Raw genomic sequence first — 20,545 nt, forward strand, 5'->3', positions numbered from 1 at the left:
GTTAGACAAGAAAGTGGTTTCAGTGGTTGCCCACAGGATCCTGAACTCTCTTCTCTGGAAGGTCCATCTGTCCTCCTTTTCCATGCTTTTGGCCTCCTGAAGAAAGACAAAGACCCTTTATGTAAGAGGACTTTGGGGTGTCATGAAAATGTATACATCCATCCTATGGTAGCAATGGTGGGTGGGACTCCATAGTGGGTCTACACTACTTCCTGAACTCTGCCAGCTTGCTAAACTCTGCCAAAGCTTCTCTCTGTGTTTTTGTCCCCTTGGAGAATGTATGTGGCCCCTGAGAAGAAATTAATGCAAGCTCCAGGGCCTGTTTTGGGGCATGTTGGGGCAATGAAGCGTCCCACCCCCACCCCTGCCAGAGTGCCCAGTTTCTCCTGGTGGCAGGACACTGGTGGCAGTATGCCCATGTCCTTTCTGCAGGGGTACAAGGAGTGCCCCCCAACCAGGGGCCTCCCTCTCTGCCAGCTTCCAGATGCCCTTCAGCCATCCTAACCCTGGCTGTAGGATTGCTCCCCTAATGGTCTGTCATTGATATTTATTTCATTGCTGCTGCTTAATTGTTGTTTTAAATTATTATGTACCCACCATAGTGCTTTTCATTATTTTAAATGTATTAGTGTAATTCTAGAACAAATTGTGATTTTTGATTGATTTTGATTTTGCTAGCAGTATTGGTTATCATAGTATCATTCATATCTATATCTATATCTATATCTATGCAAGATAAAAGTACTTGAAAATAAACAAACAATCAAATTAATTATTTATAGTAATCATGCACCCATCACTGATGAGAAAAGATGAAAAGTGTGCTGCAGAATACAAGCAACTGATGTTGTCTATTATGGTATGCAGATAGCAGCTTCTGAAAAGTATAGAATGTCAAAAAATATTTACGTAGATATTCTTTTATACACCAAAAGTTAACACCAGTCAAATTAGTTTTTCAGAAATTAAGCATCAGTTTTGCTGTTTCATAGAAGCACCGAAGGCAGAAAGCTACAAGGGTAAAAAAAAATACCCACAGATGATTCTCATGGATATGATTCAGAACATTAATACCTTAATTTGCATAAAATGAGTTACATATTGCTGCGGTAATTTAATTTGTTTGACCAGGAGTTTGCAATTGTGAAAAAGAGATTCAGAAAGGCCAGTGAATGAGTCTTGCATATTTTCTCCAAATGGCTGATTTCAGTTAATGTGAAATCACAGATTTAATTATAAGGCAGTACCAAATTACAGTGGTGCAGATTTTGGAAGGCGAGAATTATAACAAACGGCTGCTGTGGAAAAACAATGGCATCCTTATGCTCGGCACTGCTTTTGAAGGAGACCCACGCTGAGAGTTTAATCTTCATTGTCATCCTCCGAGTGGGGAGGAATCAGGCAAATATTAAATCGAGGAATGAAATAAATAATGGGGGATATGCTTATTGGGGGGCGGGGAAAGCAAACATCTAGCAAAATATAATAGGTTATGGGCATGTAAAGGAAAAGAAGAGACATTATCCAGCCCAAGTAGCCAGTTTATGCCACAATCCTATACACACTGACATGCAAGTAAAAACCATTGAACTCAAAACAAATTACTTCTGAGTAGTCATGAACAGCATCTTAAAAAGCAGAGACATCACCTTGCCCACAAAGGTCCATATAGTTAAAGCTATGGTTTTCCCAGTAGTGATGAATGGAAGTGAGAGCTGGACCATAAAGAAGGCTGATCGCTGAAGAATTGATGCTTTTGAATTATGGTGCTGGAGGAGACTCTTGAGAGTCCCATGGACTTCAAGAAGATCAAACCTCTCCATTCTTAAGGAAATCAGCCCTGAGTGCTCACTGGAAGGACAGATCGTGAAGCTGAGGCTCCAATACTTTGGCCACCTCATGAGAAGAGAAGAGAAGACTCCCTGGAAAAGACCCTGATGTTGGGAAAGAGGAGAAGGGGACGACAGAGGACGAGATGGTTGGATAGTGTTCTCGAAGCTACCAGCATGAGTTTGACTAAACTGTGGGAGGCAGTGGAAGACACGAGTGCCTGGTGTGCTGTGGTCCATGGGGTCACGAAGAGTTGGACACGACTAAATGACTAAACAACAACAACAAAGTCATGAACTAGATTATGTTGTTAAAGTCCCACCGATTTCTGTGTGAGCACATTTCAGCAAAGGCATTTGGGAAGAAGTGAGATTGTCAGGTCTAGAGAGACAGTGTGGCATAGTGGTTAGAGTGTTGGGCTACGACCTGGGAGACCAGGGTTCAAATACACAGTCAGCCATGAAGCTCACTGGGTGACCTTGGGCCAGTCCCTGCCTGTCAGCCTAACCTACCTTACAGGGTTGTTGTGAGGATAAAATGAGGGGGATAAATATGTATACACCCCTTGAGCTCCTTGGAAGAAATGGACAGAATAAATTGATTAAAAAATAGAATGAAAAAGCCACATTCCCAATGTGGCAAACAAAATCTAGATGGTTTGGGAGGTTCTGAACAAAATACCCTTCCTAGGTTGACTTCCTTTTTGCTACTCCATTTGCTTTTCCCTTTCCTTTGGGTGTAACCTTCCCAGAGGCTGGTGGCTCCTCTTCTTTCCCCCTTAGTTGCCTAGAAGGGACAACCGAACAGGAAGTGGTGGCAATGAAAAGAAGCAGCAGGGTGAAAGGATTTAGTAAAGGGGTGGCAAACCCATGACCAATGGGCCTTATCCAGTCTGCTGAACTCTTTATAATAATATAATAATAATTTATTATTTATACCCCGCCCATCTGGCTGGGTTTCCCCAGCCACTCTGGGCGGCTTCCAACAGAATATTAAAATACAATAATCTATTAAACATTAAAAGCTTCCCTAAACAGGGCTGCCTTCAGATGTCTTCTAAAAGCCTGGTAGTTGTTTTTCTCTTTGACATCTGGTGGGAGGGCGTTCCACAGGGCGGGTGCCACTACCGAGAAGGTCCTTTGCCTGGTTCCCTGTAACTTGGCTTCTTGCAGTGAGGGAACTGCCAGAAGTCCCTTGGCACTGGACCTCAGTGTCCGGGCAGAACAATGGGGGCGAAGATGACTGAGGCCGTTTAAGGCTTTAAAGGTCAGCACCAACACTTTGAACTGTGCTCGGAAATGTACTGGGAGCCAGTGTAGGTCTTTCAAGACCTGCTCCCTAACAATTGGGCCTTGATGCCATCTTCCTTTTTAAAAATAAAATAAAATATCCAGGTATAGTCCCATCCTCACAATGCTAAGCCCCAGCATGATGATGGAGATCTGATCTGCCTCTCCAGCCATACATCAGGCTGATCTGATGAGCAGAGGAAGGGGGCAACATTAAAGTTTAGGTATCTACACTGGTCGCCTGACACTTCTCTGTCTGTTTATGTACACAGAGGTTACTCTCTCTCTCTCTCTCCCTCTCTCTCTGCCCCTTCCAAGGTAAGGCTTTAGGAGAATGTGAAAAGGGCTCCCATTCTTGGTACACTGGCTGTTGTCTTAGCAGCATTTATCGTTCCTGCCCTCATGCAAGTTCCTATATGCATGGTGGCGGCATGTGTGTGCACGAGTGTAATTTGGCCACTGCCAATTTTGCATGATTTCCAGGGGGACAGGCAGCGTCAACTGTTGATGCAGCTGCTGGGCTGAAAAAGGCCAACAGCCCCTGCTTTTAAGGGTGACCACATACATGACATTTAAACAGTGGAAATGCATCATCAAAAAAGAGGACAAATGAAGTCAGAGATTTGCATAAAATATGCACATGCTATTGTTTAGGTACAGATGCAAATTTTGAAATCATGATTCTACTTTAAATAGAATACAACACAACACCTGTGTGTCTGCTCAGTCTGCTCCAGATGCTTTCAGGGACAGCCTAGCCCATTTTGCCACCTGAGGAGAAAGGGGAAGGTGCCCTGCCCTGCCACTGCAGCCTCCCTTATTTGGGTTGTGTGGCAGCACCCAAGGGGGCTGCCTCAACATGCCTCAGGGGAGGGCAGTCTCTCCTAACTGTTGATGGGCAGCTCCAAAGCCCCAGCTGTTCCCTCTTGATATGGTCCTTTATTTTAAACTAGACTTGGGACTCAGGTACGTTAGTCAAAAAACGGTGTTTTGAATGCATTATAAGCATACAACACCAGATGGCGCTAGAGAGCAAAACAAAATTCTATGCAATTTTCCATAGCGGTTTTTTCTTTTGTTATAATGATTTAATTTCTGGCTTATTCATAGTGTTGTCCCCCCTCCCCCATGTTTAGATCCACCCTTGGAATAGGCAATCCTTCTACCTGAGGATGGTCCTCTAAAGTAGGATATCCTATTCACAGTAGGCCTCTTGCTCAGGTGTGGGCCTCCACAGGGGCCCAAATGTGTGCCCCCCTATGCTATTGTTGCCACATAAAACATTTACATTATGAAGCATAGAAAGGTGCAGAAGATACAAAACAAAAGGGTAGCTGGTTGCATCACATTGCTTTTGATCCTGACTAGGCTTCTACAAATGGAAGGGCTCCTTCTGTTCACAGGCAGAACTGAGAGTCGGCAGAGAATCTCATGCTGCTCCAGTCCTCCAGAGCAGCTGTTTGTTGGGCACAAAGTATATCAGAGGAAAAACGACTCATCAAGTGGATGTTCCCACCAATGGCAGCAAATATTTCACAGCACAGCTTTATTGATAGTAAGGAGTTCACGTGAAAGAACTGCTGCACTTATAGGTACAAAACAGCTGGCCTTGCAGTCACAGCAATTAACAAGCATTTCATCAAGTGAATAAGGGGACATATGATTGCAGCTTTTATAAGACTTTATGAATGCTTACCTGGGAGTAACTTTCACTGAATAGTGTGGTACTTGTTTCTAAGGAAGCACGCATAAGTTTGCTCTGTTAAATAAGTTTCCATCCCAGCTTTGGCCTTGTTTAGAATTATCCTAGTTTTTGTTAGTTTCTCAGTTTTTTTCCTTAGAAAGAAACTTTTTAATGCTTTCTTTGAAATATATGAACCTTTTAATGTGTGAATAACTTATTCAGCTCCTAAATTTAAATGCCTTGTGGGCGTAATTTTTCTATTTTAGTTTAATTCTATAGCTGCCTTCACTTTGTCTGAAATATATTATTCATTGTCTCCAAATTATAACTGGGCTGATGTGTTAGCATATAAGTTCTTCAATGCATTTCAATGTTTTAACCATTTATATGGCAACAGCAAGTAGTACACTGTTTTCGCAAAGATGTCAGCAGAAGGGTGGGAGGCAGAACACTGTTCGTAGTATTAACAAATCTTCTAAACCAATCTTCCCCAACCTGGTGCCCTCCAGATGTTTTGGACCACAGCTCACATCAGCGCCAGCCAGCCAGCCTGGCTCTGTTGTAGTGCAAAACATCTGGAATCCACCAAGTTGGGGAGAGAGAGTTTTAAATAGATTACATGACAAAGAAGCTGCTGGTTTTCTAGCAAGTTTGGATACCTGTAGAAATTTGGATACCTGCAGATTTCAAAAAGTAATTATATTTTGAACTGCTTTTTTAAAAAGCATAAGTATCAATTTAAATCATTTATGCCCTGGCCTGATCCTGAGCCCCAGCTTTCAGTAATCCATCTTTCAATGCTTATGTTGGCAAGGAGGGCATTGGTTCTTCCGCAAAGCAAGAGTTTGTAAGCCCAGGTATGACTTCCATGCTGCAGCTAGAAGTCTCTCTCCCTCAAATCCAACAACACTCACAGAGACCAACATTCCATCACATATGGGTTTTGTGATGTTCTGTGTTGGAATGCAGGCCTGCCTTATGAGGCAAATATCAGGTTGTGACTGGTGCAGAAATATTCTGACTTCTTCTTTAGTAATTAGTGTGAGTGTGCCACAAGTGTACCAACTTTCTTCTTCTTGGGTGGCCTTTAAAAGCCTTAACCATTTGGAGGATGTTTCCTCCCCCAATTTGAAAGAAGCTTATAAACAACCCTCGGTTACTCTAAAAGGCTATGCAAAAATTTCACCCGATTGCTTGGGTATGCCTTAACTAATTGGGACCGTGCTAATTGTACCCATTTTGTTAGCAACATCAAGGTGTTACTATTAGCATACAAAGCCCTTAACAACTTGGGACCAGTTTACCTATGATTACGATTACGATTACGATATCTTTATTGTCATTGTCCCTTGCGGAACAATGAAATTGAAAAACTACATAAACACTACATAAAACTACCACAAAACTACATAAAAACTACATAAAACTACATAAACACTACATAAAACTACCACAAAACTACATAAAAACTACATAAAACCACATTAAAAACTACATAAAACGTTCAAAAACCCCTAAGAACTCTAAAACCCCATTTTAAAATACACTATACTACAGAGACCCCTTATGCTGCGTTTAGAACCAGAATTGCATTAGCGTAAAAACTGTTTCTCAGGTGGCTAGTCCTGGCCTTTATAACCCTATACCTTCTTCCAGAAGGCAGAAGCTGAAAGAGATCATTTCCGGGGTGCGTACTATCATGTGCTATCTCTGACGCTTTCTTATGGCACCTGGCAGCATAGATTTGATCTGAGGTGGGAAGAGTGCACCCACCTATGAGATTGATTTACTCCATGTGTGCCCACTCGATTGCTTCGATCAGCGGAATTGGCACTGCTACAGGTACCACATAATGCCCATTCTGCATTTCTAAGAACTCGTTTAGTGAGGCAGTGCCTGCACTTTGGAAATCCCTGCCTATTGAGATCACACGTGCATTGCTACCTCTCTTTCCTCTGCTCAGGTAAGCCGGAGGCATGGTCACCACTCCATAAATAACACATTGCATCCAGGCAAAAGCACTTCAGGAGAGCGTGGAGCAAGGCTGTGAGGCTGTGGCCTGGGATGGTCCCAAGGGCCTCAGTTTCCTGGCCAGTGTCTTTGCTCTCTCGTGGTGCACAAGTTGAGGCTGGAAACACAACTTCCTGTTTCCTTGGTTTTGGAGCATGAGGGAATGAGCAGAAGACATTGCTCGTTCTTAAACCAAAGGGAATTTGAACCTAGCATTTCCATTTGTTTCTCTTTATAAAGGAAATGGACTGAATCACAGTCCCCACACCAACCTTCACCAAAGTACTTGTGCTTTGATGATGATGATGATAAATTTTATTTATACCCCGCCTTTCCCAGCCAAGGCCGGGCTCAGGGCAGCTAACACCAGGTATAAAAACAATTGATTAAAATACAACTTCAAAACAGGATTAAAATACAACATTAAAATGCAGCCTCATTTCAGTAGAAATTCAAATCTGAAACTTTCCTATTCGGAAAAAGGTTATTCCCATATTTTGTTTCCTTTGGACCCCTGATATAGGTCTATAGCTCCCATCATCCATGTCCCTTGGCTGAGCTGGCTGAAGATGGTAGGAATTGTAGTCCACCAGCACCTGGAGATCGAGGGTTAATGAATACTTGGCTTGCATTTAACTACTCATCTGGTCCCCAGGCAAGGGCACAGAATCCCAACCAGGCGAGCGAGGAAGAAGGTAAGGGAGGGACGTATCACTTGGCTTTCATGCTTCCCATGGAGGAAGGCAAGTCCTTTTCTCCATGGCCACTGGGAAAACACAGCTGATAGGTAAAGGAAGAGAGACCAGTCCCTCTACCAGTACATTCAGTAGATGTCTTTAAAAAAAACCAACCAACCCACAGTCCATTAATATAACCCACTAAGATAATAGAAGTCTGTTAATAGGCTAGGAAAAATATTCCAGTAAAAGTCTAGTAAAATAATCAGGCTAGTCTAAGCAGGACTTGGCACAAAGATGGTAAAAAGCCGTATTGGATCTTAAGGAAAGAGTTGGCAAATTAATCCTAAATCTTTAGGTGATTTCATCTGTTAGATTTTTAGTATGGTTTCCTAATTTTGACTTAATAACTGTTAGCCTTTTCAGTTTGACATTGTGAACTGGCCCCAAGTGCTTAATATATAAATGCAGTATGTTGCATATAACATGAGAATATCAAAGAAAACTATGTGCATTTACATGATGCCAGTAATTATTTCTTTTGTTTTTTGTTTTCTAAAAGGTAGAAGGATTGGGACCACAGTAAATTACTATGCATTTTTACCATAGTACACAGTGTGGTTTATAATCGGTACCAATGTTTAATGTCCTGTAATGTCTTTTCTACATGCCACATTATATTTGATGTTTTTGATGCTAGCGTGCCCCATTGTCGTATTGAAGATCCACAAAAGCTACTGGTTTGTTAACCCAGCAGCCAGACGAAGATCTGCTCTGCATAGCTAACAGGCCCGGGTTCTGTTGAATAATTGTCTGATTTGGCAGTAAGTTAAGCAGAGTGAACAACTGTGCAAATGGTCTTTTGGGTCATTATGTTATTGTGCATCATCTACAACCTATTAATACATTTTGAGCTTGTGTGCATGTCTTGTTAAATTTATTTGTTTTTAACAAATCGCTCCTGAAACCAAGCACACTTTATCAAAGCCACTTTGTAAATCTAGCATTATTTATCATAAGGAATTTTATTTATTGAATTTTATTTGCCATCAAGAGAGACAGACACAAATATAATGTTTAAAAAGATGTCTATTGATGTGAGAAAAATGCAAGCCGTGTGGTAGAAGCTTACTGAGTGGGAGAAATGTAAATGCTCCCTGCATTTTATCTCACATGACAGAATGCATTATGGTCAAAACAGTGTCTTCCTGAAGACACAGGTTTCAAAAATCTGCATAATATACACTTTTATGTATGCTGCTTATGCAGAATGCAAGTCTTTAGTTAAATGCCCAACAGTCTCATTTAGAAGCCCTTTCACTGGTAACATCACCTTGCCCATGTGTAAACAAGATGTATATGGGCACCAGAGCCCATAAACTCATTACAATTAACTGTGGCACAATATAACACCTCCTTATAAATCCCTGAATGCAAAAAAATGATGTGATATAGTGGTGTGGTATATATGAATGTGAAAGCTTGCTATTCCCATCAAACAATTAGTTGCCTTTGACACAGAACCTCCTTTTCCCACCAATTAGTGCAAACTGCAGGGTGCATTTCTAGAATTCTACAAGCTAACAGTCAGTGGCGTAATGAAGAATTTAGGACTCTTCAATAACTTCCGAAGCATGGTTTGGTTTGTCTCAATTTATACAGAGCCTGTTTAGTTTGCAAAATGCATTTTGTCTCTTTGTTCTCCATTTGTACGGTTTTAATTCAAACATTTATTTAAAATATATGCCTGTGGCAGCTGATGTCTATTCCTTTTCATCTGTTCTACATTCTTATGATTTCTTAATTTTCCTCCCCAGTATTTAAAAAAGACAGAGCCCAACAGATACTGTCCAGACATTTTCCACTCATGGGTTTTGGAAGTGATGGTGAGCAGAGGACGTTTTAGGGTCATGCGACCTGTTCAGTCGTACCAGGCGCAGAGCCTCAGAGATGCCACAAGGGGCAGCACAGCTATGATAGAGAATGGAAGGTGAGAGGCAGAGAGTACTGAATTTTGGTATCCCTCAGGGCGCTGCTGAAATTTAAGACTCCAAGATCAGCCAGTGTGGTAAGGGAAGTAAACAGAGTACAAAGGAAGGTGACAACTGAGGCCCTATCTGCACTGTGCATTTAAAGCAGCATCATGTCACTTTCAACAATCATGGCTCCCTCCCACCAAATCCTGGGAATGATTTGTTAAGGGTGCTGGGAGTTGTTAGGAGACCCCTGTCCCACACAGAGCTACAGCTCTCAGAGTTCCCTGGGAAGAGGGATTGACTTTTGTGAAGGCACAAAAGTGAAGGCACTTTCAAGTTCTGTAGCTCTGTGAGGTAAATAGGGGTCTCCGGGTGGCGCTGTGGGTTAAACCACAGAGCCTAGGAATTGCCGATCAGAAGGTCGGCGGTTCGAATCCCCGCGCCACAACCCCAGAGTTGGCCACGACTGGACCTAATGGTCAGGAGTCCCTTTACCCTTTACCATTAACAGTCTCAGAACTCTTAACAAACTACAATCCCCAGGATTCTTTGAGGGAAAGTCATGACTGTTTAAAGTGGCATAATACTGCTTTAAATATATAGTGCACTTATTTTTGTGTATGTATCCCTAGACTTGTAGCAACGCATCACAACAAAGTCATGATGCCAAACCACCACTGCGCTCATGTTGTGTTGGCCAGTGCTGAGGTCAGTTTACATCAGAAAAGGGCAATGAAAAACTTAATAAGCCAAAACATTTCCCCCCCATAAATGTTTCCTCTTACCTAATTAGTAGCATCAAAACTCGGAAAGGACTAAATATTAACTTGAAAAATTTAAGATGTGGTGCCTCCTTATGTTGTATGGCCAATGGTCAAGGATGATGGGTTGTAGTCCAACAACTTCCAGGAAAATTAGGCTCCTTTGAGCATTCTGCTAAATCTTTGAATCCATCCCTGAGAAGTTTCTTTCTTTGAATGTTGGACTGCATGAATGGTCTTCTGTTCACCCATCCCTAGGCTGAAGTCATTGACTAATATTTCTGACTCTCCCCCCCCCCACCTTATCCAAAGACATAGAATCATAGAACTGTAGACCCTCAAGGATCATCTGGCCCAACCTTCTGCAATGCAGGGATCTCAACTAAAACATCCATCACAGATGACCATCCAAACACTGCTTAAAAACCTCCAGTTCACAACTTCCCAAGGGAGCCCATTCCCTGGTCGAACAGCTCTTACTGTCAGAAAGTTCTTCCTATTTATTTGTTTGTTTTCATAACCATATTACCTCCCGGTCCCTAGCCAACGAAAGTGAACTGATATTAAAGAAGATTTAGGAAAAAAACGAGGGCAGATTATTGACTGCAGCTACTGAAAACTCTTTCTAAATGTGCTAATAGCGGCACATAGTAAATATAGCGTGCAGGATTAGTACAACCCAGGCTTTCCTCTTGATGGCTTTGGGATGGTTTGATCACCCTGTTCTTTGCAGCAGTGAGCCATGGGTTTGAGTTGTGCATGCAGCTTTGTATGCCGCAGCTACAAAGGACAATCCAGCAAGCATCATTGCTTCTACAGGATCATCCTCATAAGTCAATCCAAGCCTTTCCCATAATCATGGAAAGTAGTGGGGGTGGGAATCCAAAGTTTTGCAAAACTGTTAATTGATTTTATCTATTTATTTTAAAAGCTGCACCTAGCAGTCAGACAAAGCAATGTAGGAGACCCCTTAGAGCAGGGAGAGAAAACCTATGACCCTCTAAATGTTATTGGATTAAAACTCCTATCATCTCTGGCCAATGTCCATGCTAGTTGGGTCTGGTGGAGTGCACAGGTTTCCCATCCATGCTCTGGAAAGTGAGCATAAGACCATAGCAACTGTTGGAGATAAGCAGTGTCCAGTGCACAGCGGAATGATGAAAAGTACGTGCCAACATGCTCTATATTACTTTATTTACACTTCAAAGCTGGTAATTTACAGAAAAACATTTTCCCTCTGCCGGAGCAGAGAAAGGCATCCTCTCTCCTCTGAAGCACGGAGAGAATCACACTGAACTGCAAAGAACAGTGAAAAACAGGAAACCAGTGTACGTCACATCCAGTCTCCTTTCCCGTGAGAAAACCCAACAGCACTTGACTGTGGAATGTAAACATTGTCTTGTGACAAGCACTTCGCTGCTCAGTGAAGGAAGCAGAAACCAACATCCTCCCCCTTTCTGTGAACATCACTGGGCAGCGTGTTCGTACAATATCAGTACAAACCCAACTTCTGCACATAGGTACAGTGTTGATCCCTTGATACAATCTTGGACAATACATCAGCAGGAATTTCATTACCTGGCATATAGGACACCGTTACGAGTCCCTTTTGAATACGTTCCCTAGCATGTTGCAACTTCAATTGCAAGTGCTTCGTGCTTTGCTTACAACCTTCAGAATTGAGCAAAGCCAAACATGCTTTGTTGTCCTGGTAAACCTGGATTGGACACTTGACAGGAATTTTCATGTCTTTGCACAATTGTAACAACCATTCACAATCCTTAAGTGAATAAGACAGTGCATTCAGTTCAGCTTCACAAGTACTTAAGCTAACTGTTGTTTGCTTCTTGCATGACCAATCAAATAGACCCTGATTGTACTTATAGCAAACTCCAGACGTACTTTTCCTGTCTGTAGTGTCACTTCCAAAACTTGCATCTGCAAATATCTCAAGACCACCAGACTTTTGATTGTTAAATCTCAGTCTGTAATGCATAGTGCCTTTCAAATACCGCGCTATGCGTTTCAGAGCTTTCCAATCCTTAACAGTAGGATTGTTGACTTGTCTGCTTAGCAAATTACAGCTAACAGCAATGTCTGGTCTTGAACATCTGGCAATGAAGTTTAGCTTGCCTAGCACACTTCTGTACAGTGTAGTATCAGAAAATGCTTCTCCAGTGTCATCTACCTGATAACCTGTTGTCATCGGTGTGTCTACAGGGTTAGCATCCATCAGGTTTAGTTTGCTTAACACATCAGCAATTTTACGTGACTGGTGTACTAGAATGTTACCATCTTGATCTCTCTCTATTTCCAGAGATAGGTAGTTGTTTACCTCACCAAGATCTTTCATGTCAAAGTGCTCTTTCAGTTGAGCTAGGGCGTTATTGTACATTGTGACATCCTTCCAAAAGAATAAAAGATCATCAACATAAAACAAACAATACAGTTTCTTTTGCCCCTCCTCTTTGACAAATACACATGGATCAGCTTTCCCTTGCTTAAAACCTAGAGAAAACAATACTTCAGTGAGTTTTGTGTGCCAACACCGTGCACTTTGTTTGAGACCATAAAGGGACTTTTTCAGAGCACAAACAAATCCCTGTTTTACCTGTACGCCATCAGGTGGAAGCATATAAAGTGATTCATCTAGAGATCCGTACAGAAAAGCTGTATTCACATCATGGTGACTAATGTGTAGATTCTCTTCTGCAGCTAGCTTGAGCATAAGCCTAATGCTCTCATACCTCACGGTGGGTGAGTAGGTCTCGTGATAGTCTTCACCTGGTACCTGTGCAAAACCTCTGGCTACCAATCTGGCTTTGTGTCTGACTATCTTGCCATTTTGATCTGTCTTCGCTTTGAAGACCCATTTGCTTCCAAGCAGTTTCATTCCTGGAACTACTGGAACAAGGTCCCATGTTTTGTTCCTTTCCAAGGAATCAAGCTCAGCCTTCATGGCATTTAACCATGGCTCAGCTTCCTTTGAATCCAAATCCTGGATTTCTTGGAAACTTGAAGGTTCAAACACCTTCTTGGAGCTTTTAACAGCTGTTACTGCTATCTTGGCAAACTCATCAGCAAATCTCTTTGGAGGTCTGCCTTTTGTTGCTCTCTGTGACCTGCGAATTAGCCTTAAGTCTTCAACACTCTCCTCTTCCTTCTTAGGAGAAAAGTGACCTATTGTGAACAATGGTTCCTCCAATTCTTGATCAGAGCTTTCAGAGGGTCGCATAGAGGCTTTCGCACTCTTGAAATCCTCTGAATCACCCGATTCAGTTTCAGACTCAGAATCAGAACCTTCATCAGTGGGTGTGGGTTGTTGCGGTTGCTTTTGACTATCCTCAGTTTCATCACTGTCATCAGGATAACATTGGAAAATTCCCACATTCTCCCCCCACTTGGCATTGTACTCAACACTTCTTGTGAGCTTAATTGCCTTAGAGTCAGTCATCATTATTCTGTAAGACCCTTTCTGATAACCTAGAAAGATACCATGCAATCCACGCTTGTCTAACTTGGAGCTTTGTGGTGAGTGAACCCACATGTCAGAACCAAAAATTTTCATGTGTTTGATGTATGGCTTCTTGCCAAACATCTTCTCATAGGGGGTACAACCAATCGCTGAAGATAACCTGCGATTATAACTGTAAACAAAACACGAGAGAGCTTCGGCCCAATAACTCTCTGGAAGATTGGCATCATGCAGCAAGGTTTTTAACCCTTGAAGCAATGTCTGATTTGCTCGTTCCGCAAGTCCATTCTGCCATGGCGAGCGAGGACTAGACAAATCGTGTTGAATTCCTTTCTCAGTCAGAAAAGCTTCAAACTGCTGAGAAGTGAATTCTCCCCCGCGATCACTGAAAAGAGTCTTTACCTTCTTACCATGCACATTTCCCAACCAAGCACAGAATTCCTTGAACCTAGGAAAAGCCTCTGATTTCTGCTTGAGATTGTACACATAAATATACCTGGAAAATGCATCAATGAGAACCATGAAGTACCTGTTTCCACCCAAAGAGGGCGTTAGTGGTCCAACCAAATCAGCATGAACAACCTGGTATGGTTCTGTAGCTTGCCTACTAGACACCTTACCTTTCGCAGCCATTTTTACCTTGTTTGCTGCGCATGCCTTGCACTTCATGTGGTACCTGCAGGGTTTAATAGTCATACCTTCAACCAAGGCAGGCATTTTAGATACTGCCTCAAAATGCAAATGACCAAATTTTCGATGAAAATCGTGAATACATTCTGCATGCAAACTTTTGTTAGAACCTGCAATGCAACAAGTGTCATCCTGCACAACATCATCAAAATACAAAACATACAAACGATCAACATATTCAGCATGCAATACATAATCATTTTTCTTTGTGATGATGCACCTTTTGTTCTTAAAGGAAACGTCAATTTTCCGCTCATTCAGCTGTCCAACGCTGAGCAGATTATGCTTGGCATCTGGCACATAAAGCACATCCTGTATCGATAAGTCCAAACTGTGAAGAACAACAGTTCCGTAGCCTTTACTGGGGATTGTGTGGTCATCCGCCTGGTGAATCGCACCTTCCTGCGGTGTAAAAGACACGAACAGTCGCTTATCGTTGCACATGTGGTGGGTCGCCGCTGAATCAACAACGAAGAAAGATCTAGACGTCTTCTGGACCTCTGCAACTTTTGGAGTGAAGCGTGAGACCATTGCCTTGTGCTGTGTTGTCCTGGACACCGGACCTTTGCCTCGGCCTTTTCCATGCGATGAGCTTTCGCTGCGCTCCTCTGTCTTGGCCCTGGGATATCTGCATTCCCTCTTCATATGGCCTAGACGTCCACACGTGTAGCATTTCACTGCCTTCAAAGCTTTGGCGCCATCTGGTGGTTCCACTGCACTATGGGATGACGTCTGTGAAGTCTCCCCCTTGCCCATGCAGCTATCACCCTGGCGGTCTGCTCCATTCAGAATCATGGCAGTATCACTGGCTACTGTGAGTTGAGCATTTGGCTGATTGGCATCAAATTCCCCACTTGCCTCATCCAGCCTTCTGCAGCTAGCCATCATGACTTTGGCATTAGCCTTCTGCGTCATCTCTGCTGCTTTAAATCAGGCTGCTTTATACAAGCTGCGTCTGTGTACAGCTGCTTCAATCCAAAAGCAAATTCAAAAGTACTTTCGATTTCCAGCCTCTGCCTGTGAACCTGTGCCTTTCTGCTTAACTGCTTTGCTTATCTGCAGCTGCTTCAAACCGCATTCCAAAGGCAAGTTCAAAAGTGAAAGTTCTCTCTGCTGTCTTAAATTCATGCTGCGACACTGCTGCAGCTGCTTTACTTTCGATTTCCCCCAGCATAGGAAAAATTTATCCTTCTAGCCTTTTGCCTGTGCCACGGCAAAACCGGCTATAACAGTTCAAAGTCCAGCCATAAAGCCATTAATTAGAAGCTGGCAGGCTGCCCGGAGCTGTAGCACGTACCTCATCAAATCATCTTGACGCGCAGAGATATCGTCCGATCCGGCCCTCTGCATTCCGATCCTTTGCCGGCACTCCAATTCTTTGCTCCTTTGTTCCTTTGCCAGGAGCCCGACTTCTGGAGTCCATTCTCAAAACACTGCGTTTTTCTGGGCCCGGAACCAAATATTGGAGATAAGCAGTGTCCAGTGCACAGCGGAATGATGAAAAGTACGTGCCAACATGCTCTATATTACTTTATTTACACTTCAAAGCTGGTAATTTACAGAAAAACATTTTCCCTCTGCCGGAGCAGAGAAAGGCATCCTCTCTCCTCTGAAGCACGGAGAGAATCACACTGAACTGCAAAGAACAGTGAAAAACAGGAAACCAGTGTACGTCACATCCAGTCTCCTTTCCCGTGAGAAAACCCAACAGCACTTGACTGTGGAATGTAAACATTGTCTTGTGACAAGCACTTCGCTGCTCAGTGAAGGAAGCAGAAACCAACAGCAACTTGGTCCGCCGGGCTGCTCATTTCTGGGCTGAGGTCAGTCTGAATTGGTAAATCACACTTTTCCTTAACACTTGATTGCATTACTAAAAACTGCATTTGCACTCGGGTACAAATAGCTATTTTGGGATGACTTCAGCATATGCAGCAACAGCAGCTTCAGACTGCATTACGATCCCAAAACAGTTTCCCTGGGGTGATAAAATAAAAGTGTGGCTCAGAAATCTGTGTGAATGACCAATGAACTTCTAAAATCAAAAACAATAAATCAGATCGCAAAGACTGCAGGCGTGTGCTATCACCAGGTCTCCCCTCAACGTCCAATTATCCTTTTTCTTGCTTAACAACAAGCCACGAGTTGGGTACGCTTTAGCTTATTTACATCAATGGACAAACATGACTGTTCTATGTTGGATCATGGCCCCTCTGTTTCACTATTGAATATTGAATATTCTTGTGTTTTCTTTGCTCATGATAGTCTCACGCTATGGCAGTACAGATCATTCTACATTAACATTGCCCTATAGCAATTATTTAAAACAGGTTTTGTGTTCAGTGCATAAACACAATATCTAATCAATTGGCACAGTGACATTGCATGAAAATGCTACATATGTTCACCCACAAGATATTCAATTCATCCACAGAATTTTCAAAAACAATGGGTCGGGGAGACAATTTAGACCAAACACACACATGCAAGTGCCTATTCTTTCCTTTATTATACAATCAGAGGCAATTGAGATTTTAGAAATAAGAGAATTGCAATTCTTTGAACGCTTGTACATTAGGAATATTGTGATTGGATTATGAATGATAAGGTAAGTTTGTGTGTGTGTGTGTGTGTGTGTGTGTGTGTGTAAGTGCATGTGTGTGAAGACAAAGGCCCAAGGCAATTTATGTTCGGGTTTTGCAGTGGTTTTGCTGCAAGCATGCAGAACTAACTGGGTTTAGATTAAGGGAGTCTAATTAGTGTCATGTCAAACTGGCAGTGATCATAAGACAAGAGAGGGGTCATTCTTGTCATCTTCTTGGTCTTTTGCCCTTAAATATAGAGCTGCATAAAGCACAATCTCCATCTTGTTAATGGAAGCAGAATATGTATAATCTGCACACGAAATGAAAAGAAAATGTGTAAGGAAATTTCTTTTTCCCATTTCCTCGTCAGAAGCTGTGAATTTTAGTGAGAATTAAAGTAAGGCTAATTCTGCAGTCATCTTCTGACCTGTCAGGTTAGCTGTCACCCTCACGTCTCTCAGTGCAGGTCTTTAGCTTCTTCTTGCTGAGTGCAGCCTTTGCCAACTGACAGAAAAATACAGACCATGACAAGAAAAAAAGAACATAATGTCCTTTTCACCCATCACTACTCAAAATTGCTCAATCTTTACTGACATATTATTATACATTGTTTCTCTGGGAGGGGGAAAAAAGAAGAAGAAGCATTTGCTTTCTTTTCTATAAGAAGTGTGAAACTTTCAGGAGACAAGCAACCATTCCCCGAAAAATATTAAAGCCTGTAATTATTTTAAATTGTCTATTAATATGCAATATGCTGCCCTTTAATAGGAATAAGTTGCAGCCTATCTGAAGTTATTATGATGGCGCCCACTAGTGTCATGTTGGCTAAGGGGGTCTATCAGCAATTCCATTATTTCCCAAGTGGCCATGATGGGGTGCACTGCAGGAGACTTTTTATTTTTAAAGGAATAAAACACAGCTAAATCTCTGCTGTACCATTATGGCAATTTTTTTTAATAAAAAAAAAACTTTCAGAAGCACTATATCAAGCCGTCAGAGGAGAGTTTATTTAGAAATGTTTATCTTTCCTTTTTTAAAAATATTAAAAACCCCACAAATCTATTGTCTTTTTACTTCCAAATTGTGTCCCAAATTAAGAAGCCTGTTTACGCTACACTTCATTGGAAAGATCATGTTATTAATTAATTAATATTTTAAAAATATATTCAGCGTGGCAGAACAGGCCTCTCTTCATTTTTGTAACTGTGACAAACGGTTTTGAAAAGGGCGTGTGGCCTCGTGTCCTATTGATAAAAAAATATCAATGCGTCACATGAATTGATCAGAAGGAATCCAGCAGCTTTCACGAGCGCTCTGAGCTCTAATATAAACATGAATGTCTGTGCGAATTCAGGGGCTGCACTATTCAGTTTGGCATCAGGGGATATTCCGTGTATACATGGCCATGCAGCTTTGGATCACTGAGAAAGTTACTAGATATGTCTCACTGGGACTTGCTGCTGAGTAAACACTATCGGGTTGGGCTGCCAAGCTGCAAGCCTAGGCACACTTAATTGAGCCTAAATCCCATTGAATTGAGTGTGGTTTCCTTCCAGGTAAACATGCATGCAGGTATGCGCCCTAACCCAGGAGCCTAGAGGTGTTTAAAAGTGTGAAAATTACCACCCATGAATAAAAGGACAATTTAAATATAAATTACTAAAATACTTTGTTGCATTAAAAGTATCAGTTACCTGCTTCATTCCAGCAAGCCAGCCCAAACAAGAAGAGGTTACTAATTGGAATGTGAAGGCTTCTCAGAGAATATCACAGGTCCACGGAATGTAAGGGACTACCTATTTTCAGAGCACGTTGCATTGTCTAAAGCACAATGTCCCTTAAGTCCTTGATGTCACTTCAGTCTTAGGTGTCTATTTCTTTTTTATATATAAACACACACACACACACAGGCGATGTAATAGGAGAATCTAAGCTACTGACATTACACTAAAACAGAAAGATTTTTTAAAAATTGCTTCTCGTAGTACCCTGCAGTACAAATCCAAGTAACAAAATGCATTATTTTCTTCCCTCCCACTTCTAAAATTCCCTGGAATTTCCCCCCCTTATCAGGGCTCGTGCTACTACATCACATGACATTGCTTTGAAAAATCTTTCCTGTCTCAGATGTGGACCTTAATGCATTATGCAAAACCCAGGGATTTAGATTTTTGACACTGCATATACTCAAAATATATTCTAAAGGGAGACATTATATGCTAACTTGTGGAATCTTAAAGCAGCTGCTTGGTTAATATAATATGATGAAAAATATTTATGTAGTTTGTTTTCTTTTCTGTCAAGCCTAGTATCTTATGAAATTTTTTCAAATGGCCAGTAGCTGAAGTAGTGACTTTAGTTTGACTTAATATTATGCCACATTGACAGATGAAAACTCCTTCTAAAAATGTCATTTGAGTGCTCTACTAATTTGCATTTCGCTCGAAAGCTTTTAGTGCTTTGCACATTCACATTATAAACATTTGGGTGAACATTAATACCCCAGCTAAACAAAAATGCTATTCACTTCAACCATTTCTTCCACTACATAAAAACTATAAATGATTCTTCTACAAAAAGGAAAAAAAAATGAATGCAACCCGAAAATCAATTATAGTAACTATTTAGAAATGTAAAGGAAAGGCAGTAAAAATGTGACAAAAAATCTTTAATTGTAGGGAAATTGTGCATCTTTTTTCCCAACATGTGAATAAAATGCATTGCCTTCTTTAACAATCACAGTTACAATAGATCCATGCATCTCACAGGAAAAAATTGACAATTTGATTATGACTTGTACTTTTTGCCGGGGCCATGAAAGTGGTTTATGTTTGAAATGTATCAGCTGGAAGGTACTTATTACTCATAAATGCTGTGCTATTTCACTTTCTGCAAAGTGAGCTGTTAACAGATACAATTTGAGCAGAATAGCCAGAGGAGGCCTTTTGATATGCAGAAGAGCTGACCCTCGTGCTGAGCCTTTAATTGGGTTTTTAATTTTCCAGGCCATCTGACAATATCAAACATGATCCCAGTGCTTGAAATGTTGATTGGAGGCTAAGCAGGATCTACTCCAACATGGCATTAAGAAGAAAAAGAGGAAAGAACCCAGGCAGAGAGGAAGACATGGAGAGACTTTAAAGAAGAATCTAGCTTTTCATGTTTGCTGTTTGGGAGCATCCGTCTTCAGCCGTTTGAATATTTCTTTTGGCAATATTTGCACTAATGCTCACCATCAGCTTTTCTGACAGTATCTGTTAAAAAGAACCAAAACAACATTTTGCGAAAACAAAAAGCAAACATACCCAAATAACTCTAAATCTGCAAATTTACATACATAAAAAACAACATCCTGGAAACGTTGGTAGCAGAAATAAAATAAACGAATTGCTGTTTTTAACATCATCACTTTGGCTGTTATTTCATATGTTATTGCAGATTCTGTAATGTTGTTTAAATAGTACATTGTTAAACCACAGTATGATTATACATTGCAATGTGTTTTCCTGTCTTGCTGCTGTGAAACGGATTGAAGATCCATCATGTTTCGGTTATGCAATCTTTCAGC

General features: G+C 41.5%; 1 long non-coding RNA gene across 2 annotated transcripts; it reads left to right on the forward strand.

The window, feature by feature from the left end:
- Nucleotides 1-2,615: 2,615 nt before the first annotated feature.
- LOC310847798 lies at nucleotides 2,616-20,338 on the forward strand. Of its 2 annotated transcripts, none has more exons than XR_014566023.1 (3): nucleotides 2,616-2,667; nucleotides 9,308-9,480; nucleotides 19,983-20,338. It is a non-coding gene; the product is annotated as an uncharacterized lncRNA (long non-coding RNA). The 2 variants fall into 2 exon arrangements; XR_014566024.1 differs by lacking the exon at nucleotides 2,616-2,667 and adding an exon at nucleotides 7,342-7,508.
- The last annotated feature ends 207 nt before the right edge of the window (nucleotides 20,339-20,545 follow it).

Source organism: Podarcis gaigeae (assembly GCF_964106915.1).
Source record: "Podarcis gaigeae genome assembly, chromosome: 1".
Classification (NCBI taxonomy): Eukaryota; Metazoa; Chordata; class Lepidosauria; order Squamata; family Lacertidae; genus Podarcis; species Podarcis gaigeae.